Below are 13,463 nucleotides of genomic sequence, written 5' to 3' on the forward strand. Positions count from 1 at the left end.
TGCTTGTGAACTGAAATGTGAACTCATAACAAAGCCCGTTAAATTCCTCCTAAAGCGCCAAGTGATCCTGGATGAGCGTGGAGGGATGCACAGATGTTGCCTCGCTGGCTTTTGTCCTGATATCGCTGTACTCTGTTTACACCATCCTGAGGCTGTGAAAGAGTTAACTGCCAGGTCAAACACAGTCACAATCAGACCTGCACTACTGTGCTGTTGTGATGATGTCTTTTGTTTTTACAGAGCGCTTTGCTGCTCCATTGCCATTTTTTTTCTTTGCTTGGCACTGATAAGAGCCTCACAGTTGCCTGTGTATTGATTTCCTCCCTAGAGAGTATTTTTGTGTGTGCGCCTATCTATTTGTATGTCCACTCTGGGAACGGGGCTGGCTGATTTATATGCATGAGCTGTAGGTGTTAGTATGTTAGTCTAAATGGAGTACTGTGTAAGAGGTTTGTGTGTTTGTCTGGGCATATCCGTGTGCGCTGCAGGTAAATGTGCTTGATGCTGCTGTGCGTGTTGCTTACAGTGCAGGGTTTTGGCTAAGCTGCAGGCACTCTCAGCTGGGGGTTGCTCACTGATCATTGTCATTAATCTAGACTCTGACAGGAGCCGAGGGAAACATGAGGCTGGGGGTTTCAGGGATGTTAAAGGCACAAGGTGCATAAATAGAAAAGGAAGAAGCAACCGCATGGATGCCTCTAAACAACGCGCAGCTGTGTGCTTATAGAAACTGTTTCTGATTAGGAAAATCTAACCCTTTTTTTTGGTAATTAGTCTTTGCCATCCTGAAAAGAGGAAATTGGGGCAAGAAATCATGAGAAGCGGTGGGGTTGGAAGGCTGTTATGTCAGGATATTTATGAACAGATTTTTTATTTTTTTTTTGCACGGATGGATGGATTAATAAAGAAGGTTATCCTAAAACAGCTAGGCTGGAAGACTTGGCCGTCCACTGAATCACGGAGAGTTCAATGGATAGACTAAGAAAGCAAGAAATGAGGAGGAGAGGAATAGTGGAAGAAGAAGAAAGGAAGAAAGACTTCACAGTGTGTCTGACAGGCAGGCCTGAGGGACACACACACACACACAGGCAAATACACACATACAGAGTCAGCACTCAGTTTGTGTGCACGGTTTTGTGGAGGTGGCTGATCTACAGCAGCTGTTGGCCCAAACTTCCAGTAACAAATACTCTTAACTCCACCTCTGCCGCTTACCCACCCTTAATCAGTACCCTCCATCACTTTCACATTCTTACACCTCATCCTCATTCCTCTCCCAGGCCTCCATTACCACCTGCCTTATCGCTGTGCGCTTTAAATCACCTCGATTTGTTTTTTTTGAATGCGCGCAATGAGAGCCATCCGTTTGAGCTTGTTCCCCACCATTCTGTTTGGACCTTGGCTTTAGCTCCGGTGGTTGAAAAATAGCAGCAGTTGGACGTACTTGTGGGAGGAGATCTGAATACCAATTACAGCTGAGAAACGCTCACAGGCACATGCATACACACACATACACACAAACTGAGAAGCCATGCATAAATCAATGTCGCTGTGACTCACAGAATAGAGGTTTGGCATGTAAACACAAACATCAACCTAAATGCTGTACATATACAACTAAAACCATGGACAGCTATGTGCACACACATAGGTGCAGAACAAATGTACACGTTAGAGTTTCTTTTGAACAGAACGACATTGCTTATGCAAGAATTTGTCAGAACCCAGTTGTGGTTTTTGATGCTTGTCAGGCAGAGTTTGCAGAATTCTTGAGTTGAGGTTGCCTTTTTACTTTCTTGCATGTTGCGCTGGATTTGCTCTTTCGGTGTCTGTCTTTGTGGTTTAATGTGCTGAAAAAGCCTTCACCGTAAGTAAAGGTTTTATCCTTTGATCCTAACCTTGGAGGATAAGTCACCCCCAAAATGAAATAAACTCATCGGCAATTTAATTAAAAAGAGTGAGACCTTGCCTCTTTGCTCTCTGCCCTGCCATCTGCTGGTTCACGCTGTAAATTTGAGCACAGCGCAAAATCAGATTTCGGTCTTGCAATGTTGTTGTTTATTTTCTTTCCCCTCTGATTCACTGTCTTTTGTAAGTCTAAATAATTGGACAACCTAAACTTGGCAGACTGTTCTGGCATGCCCATCGACAGAAGAGAAGGAGGAATGAGCCGATTTTTTTTTTTTTTTTTTAAGATTCACTGCCTGCTGCTGTTGTGCACAACCCTGTTTGATCAAATGATGCAGTCTTAAAGGGTCCTGACAGGGTAGCCCACTATCTCAGCTGAACAACTGCCTCAGCATAAGCTCCATAGAAAAAAAATGTGTTGCTTCTATGGAAAGCCACAACTGGAAGAGTGGCAGAACTGATTCTGGGTTGTTTTTACTCTCCTTTGAGTTTTTATGAGTCCATTACTCAGAGGCAAACGTCTTTAGGCTTCATGTTTTGCGCAGGTGATGTATTTTATAGTAATTATTTGCTAATCTGCCCTCCAGTCTCCACTGCAATCCATAACTCCTTGTTTGGAACTTCTGTTGTTTACCACATCTCAATTACTTCCTCCAGCATTGTAGTCTGGCTCAAAGAGAACTTAATTTTTTTTTACACTGAATTAAAAAGAAAAGGGAAATAAGACAGGGGAATTTCTTTTGAGCCTCTTCCTAAAACACATGATTTCACATATCCTTTTTTTTAACATCTTGTTTATGTCATTGTGTTTCAGTTTATGCTTTTGGCTACATGGTAGGAGCTCATGCAGACTCAAAACATGAAGCTCAATGATTGAAAGGGTCACATAAAGACATCAATTGGTAATTGAATCCTTATATCTCATTTGACCATTTGTTTAATTGTCCATTAGTAAAACTTTCTGTCAGTCTAATCAGGCCGACGCTAATGTCAAAACACTCTTTATGGCTGCCACCTCATCTCCTTCCCATTACTATTCCCCAGACAGTGCTGCTTGTGATTATCATAATGGTGATCTATGTCGTCCTTACGTGTCGCTTTCTGAGAACAACTGGCATTTCACCAAATTCACTGCTCAACTTTTTAAATGCTGAGTGGGATGCCAAGGACGTCTCCTCCATTTGCTGGCATCTGAAGCCTGCCAATCAATCTATTGCTTTTAAGTTCATCTGATCTGATTGGCTTTGAGCAAAAGCACGATGTCCCAGTGGGGTGCAGCTTTCTATACTGTGACCTCGTGTCCCCTGAGCCAGCAGCTTTTCTTCAGTGGCTGACCCCTCTCGCTATATGTTTGTCTTTGTTGAGGGATTGTGAAATCAGTAAACAGCAATTGCCTTGATGTGGCTTATAAGCACACGTAAAGGCAGTTGGTATGTGTTCTTTCTGCAAGGTATACTTATGTCAGAGCCAGTAAATGGTGAATTATGGCGCAATGAGAGGGGATTCTGAGTCTGAAGAACCATGAAAACACTGACACCATGAGGTGTGCATTCCTGCCTGTTAATAACACAGTTTCCATGACTAAGAGTAAACGTTTATGCCTCCTTTTTGGCTCAGGGCTTGTTTAACACCCTCCCTTGCTGCTGTGACACCTGTCTCCACAGCTCCCGCAGGGTGCTGCGCTAACATGGCTAGACAGCGGCCTCCGGTAACGCCAGTAACCAAGGTGATTATCCCCACTCAAGCAGTGCAACGGAGCCCTCACCAGCCGTGATTGGACTAGAGAGGCTGATTGAGCTGAAAAGGGCAAGTGCCTAAAATTGAAGAGCTGGAAGCTGTGTACTTTGCCAGTGCAAAGGCTAATGCGCATCCCATCTGGAAGACTTAATGTAGAGACAAGAGGAGGGAAGGATGGCTGGTAATGAGACACTCGTTCAGGGGTAAGGAGAATCAGGGATGGACTTAAACTGTGGTGAAACTGTCAGGCTGGGCACACAAACTGCCAACAAGACCCCATTTCCCTTTACCCTTGGGAGGTCTGTGTGTCCAGAGGAGGCTGGCTGATGAAGAGTGACCAGGCTTAGCTGGGGCGCTGAGGAACTGATGGGGTCACAGAGGGAGAGTGAAAGTGTCACAGGGAGAGAGGGAGCGTCGGCTGGCTGCACACTGTATAAAAAAGTGAAGGGAAACAGCAAGGAGGGGAGGGTAAGCACCAGGGGCATGTGTCACAGACCAGTGGAGCAGAGGAGAAAGTCGGGCTGAGAGGAGTCCAACAAACGAGAGAATGATTGCAGGATTTCAACTCTAAAATAGAAGGGTGTTGAAAAAAAGGACATGGGAGAGAAGCCCACCTCTGCAGCGAAGAATGACTGATACATGAGGCCAAAAAAGGTGAGGAAATGGAGAAGAGTGACATTAGGAAGGTGGGTCCATAGCAAGAAAAAAACTGGGTGCTGTGTCCGAGGAAGGTACAGGTTTGGAGGAGGAGGGAGCTCACAAACAGAGAGATGGATGGTGATATTCAAAGATAAAGATGGAGAGAGATGTAGGTGACCACACCTGAGGGACAAGTTGTCATGATCGATGAGGTCACAGAATGCCCATGCACTTTTACACCCACACATACAAAAACACAGACCCAGGCAAACGAGTTCAGAAAATGTTTCCCTCAGACGCTTCTGGCCAGTCCTCCTACTTTCAGCCAGGCTACAAGGAGAATTAAACACCCACACACGCACAGGGCTATTCATCTGTCTGCCATTTAGAATCCTTCTTCATATCATCACCATTAATAGGTTTGCTTTGATGAGATTGTCGGATGCTGGAAATTGCCAGTCAAAGCAGTGCACTATCTACTGGGAAATCAGATGGAGATTTTCTGAGCGCGGACACAACAATGCCAAAGAGGTCTCAGATGAGTTTTCTATCTTGGAAAACTCTTAAAATGTCCCTCCCACGAGTGACAAATTCTTTGCAGCTATTACCATGTCTGGATGGATAAGGTGATTGTGGCAGATATGAACTTCTGTTGTGACATATTTTGGACTTTTTACCTGAAACATAATTAAACTTTGATCATATTAGTGAGTGATTTCTTTTTTGTTTGTTTGTTTTATATCTAAAATATTCTATGTTTAGTGATAAAGACTGTTAAAGCATTCAGTTGTTGAATTAAACACAACATTTAGATAACAGCAGCTGTTTGCAGATCAAATTCAGATTTCTTCTCCGTTTTGGAAAAAAGCTAAGTAATTGTTGACACAATTACTTAAAAAAGTCTACTGCATTTCAGCTGCACTTCATTCATTCACATCCTCACTCTCTGTCTGTTTTTCGCGCTTTTCTTACTCTGGCCTAAGACAAAAGCCTCTCTATCAGGAGTGTCAAGGTTTGATACATTTCATTAAGATACTGTGAAAAGCTACCAATTCGAGACAATTAATTAGAATGAAAACAATCCTCAAAAAAAAAAAATGTAACCCCCTCCCAAGTGCAGGTTGAGTGCATGAGAGAGATGAACTAAGTTACAGTATAAGAAAAAAAAATATGAAAAGGAAAAGGCCTGTGGTCATGCTTAATGTGCTGGTGAGAGATTCACTGCAAAGATTTGCGGAGCTCTTTTGAGATTCATAAGGTCATCAAGTGATGATATGCTTTCAGCAGGGCTAAACAAAAGTGAGGCTATGAAGCTGCCTGCAGTGAAGGGAAAAGAAAGGAAAAGAAGCTTGGCCAAATTGGATTGGTGCTGCAATTGTTTCTGCACACATTGTTACAGTTGGCAAGACCATTTAAAAAGTGGCCAAGCACCAACGACCTTGAGGAAAGCTTTAGCTGATTCTCTCCCAGGATTCATTTTCTCTTGAGTGGCTGAAGGAGCGTTCAAGTGCATGGCTGCTGATTCACCTTATGGCCGTTAACTGGTGCGCTCCACTCACCTCGCCTTCTTTAAACCGTCACCAGCAGATTGAAGTGGTGCTTGAGTCACGTCCACAGATGTGTTCCTATCTCTGTGTCCATCTGTTTGGTGAATAATGTTATCGCTTACCACAGAAAGACCATGTTTGTCCTTTCTGGTCATTTCCACAGAAGAGCGGAACAGTCGAACAATCTGTGATACTGACTGAGTTTGACAAAGACCTTGGGCACTGGATGCAGTCGCAGAGAAATGGTGGTCCATGGCAACGGCCACCCGCTTGGCTATACTGGTGAACTGAGCTGTGAACCAGCTTGGAGGGGCCAGTGGGGTTCTGTGGATGATACCGAAGTCATTTTTAGCTCTTGTCAACTCTGTAGGCATAGACAGCAAGTGTTTTTTGTTTTCGCGATATAGATCCCACAGTCTGGAGAGCGACAGAGTAGACACAGCATGACACTGTCGCCTCCTGACTGCATATACAGGAACATAGTTTATTGCTAGAGAAACTAATAAAAGAAAGCTGTAGGGGAAATGTGCTTTCATTCTTGATTATTTTCTCTCTTCCCAAAGGCCATGATGGCTACCATCTCTCTTCCTTTTATCAGAGCAGCTCTACCTGCTGTTTCAGTCAGCGAGATTCCAGTTTGCTGTACATCTGATCTAAAATGAATGACAACTTGACTGCACTGTTGCTTTGTAAGATCTTTTTTCCGATTAATAAAATTTACAACATGTAATAAATATGCATTGCATGAGAAATAATATATTTTATCAAATGTTAAAGCAACATGGCATAAAGTACAATTTGATTATGTTAATCACTATCTAATAAGATGCAGCACGTATAAACATGAACTGCATGAATCTGAGATCATGTCAGGTCACTATGAGGCAGAAAGTCTTTGATATATGTTGCTGGCGGTCTTAATTCAAAAAGATGAAGGCTCAACAATCTGAGAGATGAAGGGATGCTTGAGTCTGCAAAAATGAGCAGAAGGCAAAGTTAATTTCTCTATGCCAGGACTGAATGAAGTAAGAACCGAGGAGAAGCATCCCGCATCTGGCTGCTGTTTTACTGTTTATCAGATACTCTGTGCAAAGCATTTTTTGACATTTTGGTTGATTACCCTATATCTAGATGATAGTAAAATGCTGAAAATTCAATTATCTTCTTTATTTTTATAGTCATTTATTATAGAAAAAATATTTCAATATAAGTTTAAAACAGAATTCTACTCCTGTTTTGTAAACTCATGTCTTTAGAATGCTAAGCATTTATTCTGGACATTATGATGTTAAAGTTGTGTTGATGCTGACATCCTTGCAGTTCAAACAAATTAAACAAAAGTTCCTATGAATGCAACTCATTGCTAATTGAAGTCAAACATTTACCATCTAATTCTGTATGGCTTTGCGGCTTTTCAAGGGCTGGCAAATATAGTTTTTTTTTTTTTTTTTCTGACAACACTACTTGTATATGCAATTATAACTGATGCTTGTTTACCATGGAGATGGATTTGAGTTGCGGTAAGTGAAACGATTTATGAGCTTATGGGAAAAATTAAAAACAAACATAAACCACTGGTAATTAAAAAGCAGGTTGAACCTAAATGATGACTGTGAAAATATATAAATCACTGGCTGCATTATAGAAATGTGCTTAAATCTACGGTGTCACAGACAGACAGGTTGGCTAAGGAACTTGCACTCACACAAATTTGCAAATGCAGGAGTACTTGCAGTACGCTGCATTACATTCAGGAGGCTGTAAATACATTTAGGAACTTTCAAGCTTCTTTATTGCAGAATGTCACATGCTTTTTAAGTGTCTGGTTTGTTTTTAGAAGCTTCCCCATAGATATTGTAGCTAAATAGCTGGACACGCCTAATCATAAACCTAAGTGTTCACAAGTGCACACATGCTCTTTTCATTTTTGCCTTTTGATCTCAAACAAAACCTGCTTTTCACTCGTGATTGCTGCTCTCCAGCTCTCCCTATCACTTTTTGTAATTCTTGTTTGGCTTTTATTTTTTTTCGTCTCCTTCTTCTTCTCTGATTTCTCGTTCCCAACTCACCTGCTGTGTGAAGCCTGTTCAAGGGCCCCAGCAGTGACTTAGTGTCTTTTTGTTTAAGCTCACCGTGATCACACAAAAGCTTTTTTTTATCCCTCCAACCTCTCCCTGTGTGGCTGCCTTTCTTCGACTCACCTTGTTGGTGCTTAAGTGTCAGTGCCCATGGCCGTGCACGGCAGTTCTAAGCTCCAGGTGCATGTGTCCACATGCATCTGCTCCAACTGTTTCTAATAGTTTGCAATGACAGTGAAGCTCAGTGATAGTTGGACAGACATGTTTTGGTGAAGTGGAAAAAGGGACTTTTCATTGCCAAGGTAGCTTGCTGATGGATATTTGGCAGTCTCCCCTCTGCCTCCCTGCTGCTTGCATCCCATCCCTGCCTCCTCGTCCTCCTTCCTCCTACCTTTCTTACTGTCGCTGCAGGCTATAGAGATGGCAGGGCCAGGTGCGAATAGATAGAATGTGAGATGAAGAGGGAGAAAAGGGAAAAAGAGAGATGGAGGATTGACGGGACCCAGGTGGCCAGTTGTACGCCTGTGTTTCTGTTTTCCCATTCTCATTTGCATAGACAAAATGGTTTTCTCCCTTCATCTGACTCTTTATTTTTTTCCCTCTCTCCTTCCATTTACTCAGACTGCATCATTTTATTTCAAATATTATTTTTTTGTTGTTTTTTTGTTTTTTCCTTCCCCTTTTTGTCACTGTTGCCATTTCGCAGAATGAGCCAGACTTCCACTTCCTCTCTTTGCTTGTAACTTTCTGTTTTCTACATATTTGGTAGCCTTTATTCGTGCCTCCAGATTTACCTTCTTCCACCACCTCTTTTGCTCTGGGCTTGCTGAACTCTGCATTTTACCCTATGCAGCAATATTCTGGAGGATGAAAATTATTTTCAGTGTGCATGCCCTTCAGACATCTTGCAGTCCCCTCACCCATCTCCCATGTCTGTTTTCAACTAACCCATGTATTTCACTGATCTCGTCCAGCTTCTTTGAAGTTTCTAAAAGTCTACAAATAACTTTTAGTTTCTAATATTAGTAACAAAACAGAGTGTGTTCTTTAGAATTTGATTTTTTCATCAACTGCCTAGCGACCTCCTAATCACTCTTACAACATCCTGTATGCATCATAATTATTTTCGCCTGCCGCCAAAAGCAAAGGTAAACAATTACATTTTTGTTTCTGTGTGTGTTCACATGTCTGTTTGTTACCAAAATGTCTCATAAACCACTGAAAGAGTTGTAATGAAACTTGCAAAAAGTAATCAGTGAAGACATTTACAACTGATTAACATTTGGACACAATCCAATTCAAGATGGCCACCACAACCAACTGATATAAGAAAAAAACACAAAAATAGCTATAACTGAGTCAGTTTTAGAGTCAGTGACTTAAATTTGTTTTATTTTGGTTTGGTAGTAGTTGAGACTAATCTCCAACACATATTCTGAGTTCTAACACATTACACGAGTGTGTTCTTTAAAATTTTGCCGTTCACTATTTGGATTCAACTCTGTCTGTTCATTAGCAAAATGTCTCATGAACCACTGGATTGGTTTTAATCAAACTTTCACGAAATGATTGCTTGATATACATCTACAACTAATTGGCTTTTGGAGCCAACCCAATTCAAGATGGCTGTCACAGCCAACTGACCTTAGAAAGCACAAAATTGGCTACGAGTCAATTTTACAAATATTGAACTAAAATTTGGCGTGATGGACAAAGCTTAATAAAAGTTTCAGGAAATGGCCCTTGGACTTACGTACATCTATAACTGAATAATGTTTAGAGTCACACCAATTTAAGATGGCCACCACAGCTAATTGACATTAGCTAACACAACAATTGTGTTAACTTAGTCAATTTTATAGATATTAAGTTAGGTTTTGGTGTGATAGTAGTTGAGTTCTGCCCAACACATATTCCAGGCACTACACATTACATACATTATTGCTTAAAACTTCAACATTACTTTTATTAGTAAACACTGTCTGTTAGCAAAGTGAAACTCTCAGAAAGTAATGACATCCACAGTACAATTCATTAACATTTGGAGTCAATCTAATTCAAGATGGCTGCCACAGCAAATCAACATTAACCCCCATAAAAACATGGCTTTAACTCCATTTTTCAGATAATGAGAAAAAAACTTGAGTTACTAGCCAATAGGTTTGACTAAAATGGCTATAACTGTTCCTTATGAGCACAGGATGATTTCAGTCTAAAACTCCACCATATGCATTCCTTCAAGGAATGTTTGAAGTTGTTTTGAAAAGTTTTCCAGTACACACTCATTCAGTACACACTCATCTGAAAGATGGGCCAAACTCTCACCTGTAAAATTTCATCTTGTACAGGAACCTACAGTTTGCATACATACAGTCCACAATATCTCCACCTAGGTTTGCATAAACTTAACAAACACGCAAACAGCGTCCCACCCACAAACACACAGAAGAACGAGCATCAGCTTCCCTCAGAATTCCTGAATTGAGTTATGTAGCTTGTCAGTCAACTTCCCTCTTTCTCACATACACATACACCTCCATAGATTCCTTCGATACACACACCCGCCCTTCTGACAGTGCATATTTGGCATGGGGAAGGGAACTCAATTACGGCGAAGGTGAAAGAAGCAATAAACACGGCGCAGATACAGTGAAGCGCGCTCAGCAGCAGTGCAGTCAATCACAGGGCCAGGTAGGTAGCCGCTGCCGCTTTGCTCATCCAGCTGTAAAGTGATGGAGATGGTCAGAGTTGGTGGATGGATGAAGGAGGAGTTAGAAGGGGAGGGGTAGGGGGGGCGCAAAACACTGCCATCCAACTCTGCTGAAAATTATGTGGCTGTAACCAACTTACATGAACCTGCCACTGAGAGGACAGGGAGGTGGGATGGAAAGAGGGATGGAGGCAGTGGGAGATGATAACAAGCACATTCATTTTGTCCCTCATGTATACACACAGAAGGTTATTATCTCTGTACACAAGCACACACACACACCCAGAAATGCACACTCCTGACTATAACTTGCTTTGTAGCTTAGCTACATGATTTGGACAGCCCACCCATGCTACAAGAACAACAACATAATAACAACAAATCATATAGCTTTTGCTCAAAATGCATCTGCTTTTTTTTTCTTTGTTTATGTGGGCTGTGTGGAAAGCTGATATAACAAACACCTCATCTGACATAGCTTTTCTTCTTGTCATTGTTTATACAGTTTTTGGTTAATATACAAATTATGCATATATGCTTATGATAATAAAAAGAAATCTTCACCAACAACACTTAGAAGGGTTTATGTTTTTTCAAAGTTAGTGTTTGATCTTAAAAATACACAGAATAAAATTCTCTGGAAGGAAATATATGAAAAGATCCAGTAAAAAATTAATCTGACTTATTTGTACTGTCTATACTAAAATAAAAAACTTCTAATCTCATAGCACAATATTTAGTATCACATTTTTTGTTGTGTATAAATAGTGTATGATTCTATAATTACTATTTTAACGGACAGATGTGGACAGCAATTTAATTGCTGTAGTCGTAGCAGTGATGAGAATGGTTAGCACATTTTCATGCAGCTCATTGTTCATCTTTTTTAATAATAAGCTGTTTAAACGCAGAAAAAAAAATCCTTTGTAACTGCGTAATTAACAGACCTGGGCTGCAATTACCTGTCTGACTCATTCAGCCTGTAACTCAAATGGCTCACATGACTCCATTTTTTTTTGTATGTTTTGAAGCGTCACACTTGACTGTGTCTTCTCAGCCAAGAGAGCTTGAAGTGGCGCTGGCAACAACTAAATAGTGAGCTAATTCATTCAGCTGGTCTTCATGCCTGCACAGAGACCAGTGCATCGCTCTTTAATTGGATCATTGGTTGCTATGATGCTGTCTGTCAAATTAATTTCAAATGCTTAAAGTTGTGTGTGTCTGGCAGTCTGTACACATTAATATTTCACAGACCATGTGGCAACCTAGGTAACATCAGATAAGCATACAAATGTTCTAGATCAGTAAATGACACTGATGTGTAATAAAGGATTAGGGTTATGAAGCATGTGTTTTTTAGGAGAGATGCTAAATTGCAAGCACACAAAAGGATGGTGTTATAATATGTGAGAAATGTGGAGGAAAAAAATGAAATCAGACAATATAACATTCTTGATGCTCCAACTGATGAATATTATACTGCCGGACACTCACTTCAGCTTCCTCATAAAAACAAAAAAGTTAGACTGTCTAAATGTTTGTTTTGACTATCTTGAATAAAAAATACCAGCTTGCTCAGATATCAAAGGAAACACCGAGAGGAATTATTCTCTAAACACTTGTCCTTGGTTGTGAATCTAGCTCAGCCTGGCCACAAGTGTGCTGGTGTTTGTGGTATTTTGCAGCCCTAGGCGTGTTCCCAAACTGTCAATGGATACTCTGCAGAAGCTAGCCAGAATCTAAAATAAAATAAAGTGCAAGAAAGATGCCAAATTTCATTCCGTCCTAGCTATAACCTGCTCTATTTGGCTGAGGTGGTGTTTTTAAATTTTTATTTTTTTTACCCTATAGTGTCAAAGAATGTAGATGACCTCTTTAAATATTTAAATCCTGTGGGTATGGTAATTTGACTGCAATGTATTCCAGCTAAATATTCGAAAAGTGCCTGTATGATCCAGTAGGAGGACAATTTGTGGCTGTCAGTAGGTCTAACAGACTCTCACACATTTATGATTTGTGCTGTTCTGTTGTACACTGTTACATTCAGAAAGATTTTCTTCACCTTCGTTTACACATATGAGGAGACTCGGGTCAACAACGAGTTGTGTATATATTTATCCTGCATGCACGTACTTTACACAAGTGTAGATATGAGTTTATTTTTACAATAACAGCACTGCACACTGCTAGACTTTATAACTACAGTCGAGCTGGAGAGAGGAAGCGACTGCCTACGGAGAATCTAATAGCTCCAGCTGCTCTCTCACTCACCTCTGCTACCTTTCGATCCTATCTGTTTTCCTCCATATTTAATTCATTTCTGTTCCCCTCAGCACATCCGTAGTTCTGGCTGCCTTCTCCTCTGTCCAAGTCTCTCCCCGTCTCGTCTGCCTCTGAATTTACCACCAAGGCTCGCCTTTTAGCACTTTTTCCTCTATTCTGCCACCCTGCTCCGCTCCTCCTCTGTGCTTTTTTTTTTTTTTTTTTCTCAGTCTCTCTTTCTGTCCTTCATAATCTCTTTTGCTCAGTCTCGGTATAAAACGCCAGTCTTTTTTAACTTGGAACAAACCTCCCCTCATCTTATTCTCCCTCTCACTTTGCACATTCTTTCAGAAGTTTTAGTTGGCAGAAAGTTGGAGGTTAGAGCTTAAATGAGAGAGGAGAAGGTGTGAAAAACGCCGCATGTGTCTAAGTTTAGGCATACAGTCAAGGAGAAACCTGTACTCTGAAGAGCATCACAAACCGCACAACCGCCAGCTTTATTAATCTTATTAATTGCTTGAGTAAAAGTTGAGGTTGTGACACTCTTGTTAAAGCTTTGGGTTATTAATAAAAAAAGTTACA

At 40.9% G+C, this 13,463-nt stretch overlaps 1 protein-coding gene across 1 annotated transcript in view; it reads left to right on the forward strand.

Annotated features, from left to right (window-relative positions):
* cadm4 (cell adhesion molecule 4) overlaps positions 1-13,463 on the forward strand; it is a 160,164-nt gene that overhangs the window by 1,283 nt on the left and 145,418 nt on the right. The window lies entirely within an intron of this gene.

This window comes from Kryptolebias marmoratus, linkage group LG16 (genome assembly GCF_001649575.2).
Source record: "Kryptolebias marmoratus isolate JLee-2015 linkage group LG16, ASM164957v2, whole genome shotgun sequence".
Lineage (NCBI taxonomy): Eukaryota > Metazoa > Chordata > Actinopteri > Cyprinodontiformes > Rivulidae > Kryptolebias > Kryptolebias marmoratus.